Raw genomic sequence first — 3275 nt, forward strand, 5'->3', positions numbered from 1 at the left:
ACACACACACACACACACACACACACCCCCACACACACACACACACGCACACACACACACACACACACAGTCTTCACCGCCTACAGAATCCAACTCTGACAGCCCCCCACCCACTCCCCCTCTACTGGGATGAAACCCACATGATTCAGGGGATAAACAAAGGAAGACGAGAGAAACACACCAACATAGAGCGGAAAAAACAAGAATATGTGATGTCAAATATTATAACATCAGCTATAAAAGCTTGTTTACTTATTATATTAGTGTTTTAACAGATTTATTTTACTATCCCTTAATCTATTAATGCAAACCTAGTATTCTATTGTACAGCTTAAATTTGAAACAAAATTTATTTTAATTTTTGTCAAAAAATGGATGGAATAATTTTTTCATGCTGGTAAAAAAAAATCTAATTAATTAACAATAGATAAAACGCAACAACAATAATAATATTATTAACAGTAACAACAATAATAACAAACATGTTAGTTCTTTAAAAGCTATTTTAATGGTAAAAGAATTTCTATTGGACTGTATCTGCTTAAGGTTTTTTTAATTTATGTAAATAGTGCAGTCATTTTTATTCAAGACTCTAGATTACACACACACACACACACACACACACACACACACACACACACACACACACACACACACATATATATATATGTAATATTTAAAATTATATTTGAAATATAATTTCAAATATTCTATTCCATTTGAAATTATATTTTAAATTTGTTTATTAATCTTTTGCATAAAAAATACTTTTTCTATGGCAATTACATACATATATGATTTTTGTATAAAAGACTTAAATAAACAGACGAGCAAAAATGATAGATAGATAGATAGATAGATAGATAGATAGATAGATAGATAGATAGATAGATAGATAGATAGATAGATAGATAGATGCTCTCTGCCTGCATCGTCTCCTCCATCTGCAGCTGATTATCTTCTTCACTACTCCTTTGTGAAACGACACCTTCAAAACACTTACTGAGGTGAAGAGACATTATGCAGCGACAACAATCCACTCATCCTGTCTAAGGGCGGAGGATTCATGCGGTTTGTGGTGTAAAACAGTGTGATTGTGTCAAACAGCAGGATTTCATGTTAGAGGATGTGCCACCAAACGTGCAACATTGTTCATCTGCTGTGAGAATCGGATGTTTTTGCTTAAACCTTGATAACTTTGACATTCTAGCAGCAGGTGGACATCTTCAGTGGCTGGGAAGTTTGGAAAGTGAACAGTTGGCTGCAGAAATTTGAATCTGGGAAATATGACGTGTTCATTGTCATATCGAAAAGAAATAATAGATAACATGGCTCCTCTAGTGGGGTTACAAGCATAAAGAATGTATTTTTATGTCGCTGCTTTATTTTTCTGAGTACCTTGGAGTAAAAGCGTCTGCCTGTTCTTGCTGCCTGGGTAATACTGCCCCCTGCTGGACAGGATCTGCTGCTGGCATCTTTCGGCTTTCAAGTTTATTCCTTTAGTTTCCAGCAGAAAACAAATCAACTACAGACTTTAATCAGTCTAACGTTACACATCAGAGGTGTTCATAGTGTTATATTTAACATGTATAAATGAAGAGCTGATTGGTGTTATAGAGAAAAACATTATAAAGTTATAAGTTCTTGTGCAAATATTCATGATTACAATTTGAGTTTTTTTAGTATTTAAATTTTGAATGTTTATTTTAGAGCTATCAGTCAATTAAAATATTTAATTGCAAATATTTGCACGAGTCTATAAGTAAATCATGATTAATTGTTTTTTTTTATTAATGGATTTTTGTTTTCTGAGAAGAGTTGGGGAAGACAAATATACTTCTTTTATGAAAATGTTTGTTTCTCATAACTGCAAAAATATCAAACATGACAAATAATAACAAGACTATTCTACTGAAAACTCTATAAAGTATTTGTGCTTAGAAATTGGCCAGAAGTATTTATATGCATATACATGACAACTGTTTTACCTTCATGGTGGAAAATAAACAGATTTGAATCCAGATTACAAGGAAACAAAGAAAATACAGTAAATAAAACAGTGTGGAGCGTAAAACAGAACAGGGACTCACTGTATAAAAAGCAACTAGATATAATTAGTTACATTCCGCTTATAAAGATAGTTACACTACTGTTACATATTAAATGGCGTTACTTGTCCTGGTAACCAGTGATATTTTCTAATTAACCTCTGAACATGTTGTAACATCAACTGTTCTTAGATTTCTTTTACAATCCTACTCAATAAATTCGAGCATACGTCCCACTGAGTCCCACTTGTCAGATTTAGAAAATAACCATTAAGCAGGTATTAAACATAGTTTTTATCAAACTCAGTTTTCTGTTTTTAAATTTATTTATTTTTTGTCTGATGTAATATAATTTTAAACGTGATGTTTTCATTAACTGTAAGTGAAAAATCATCAAAATGAACCAAAATAAAGGCTTTCAAACATCCATCTATATGTCATTAATCTATATAGTGCGTTTCACTTTGTGCTAAAGCTCCTGAAATAAATAGATATTTTAATAATATTCTAAATGATTAATGGGTCTGTTTAATTTCTTCAACTGTGTTTGTATTTTGAGAGGAAAAGAAGTAAAAACTTGTCCTTAAAAATGACGAAAAACTTTCAAATGACAAGAAAATACAAATGATTTAATTATTAAATATACTCACCATGGCATTAAATACTATATATTACTATATAACAATGGGGGAATGATATATTATGGATTTCTGAGTGTAACATTTAGATAGATATACAATAGCTAAAGTGTTTTAGTAAAACAGTTGAAAATAAATATTAAGCATAAAGAAATCATCAAGGCTGAAATATTCAGTTTTGTCAGGAAGTAAATCTGTACAGTCCTGGTAAAATGACTCCTTTATTTGAGTTTTTATTCAGTTTTATCAGAATATGACTAATGATCTGGTCTCAACCAGGGTCTAAACTTCATTTAAGCCTAACTTCTAGTGTAGAAACACATAAAACAGATTCCACGCTCCCACAGGTCAGGTTTCATCAGACCAGAACTGAATCTCCCACAAGGTTTTATTTGGAGCTCCATCCCTGCCTGGATGTTTTCTTTGGAGAAAAAGCTTTTATTATGCAACTGTACTCCTTACTGGAGCCGTGTGGAGAAAACAGGACATTTTTGAGGGATATAAAACACAACCAACACCAGAACTCTCTGTTGTGTGTGTGTGTGTGTGTGTGTGTGAGTGTGTGTGTGTGTGTGTGTGTGTGTGTGTG

The sequence above is a fragment of the Poecilia formosa genome, unplaced genomic scaffold (assembly GCF_000485575.1).
Source record: "Poecilia formosa unplaced genomic scaffold, Poecilia_formosa-5.1.2 Scaffold65, whole genome shotgun sequence".
NCBI lineage: Eukaryota > Metazoa > Chordata > Actinopteri > Cyprinodontiformes > Poeciliidae > Poecilia > Poecilia formosa.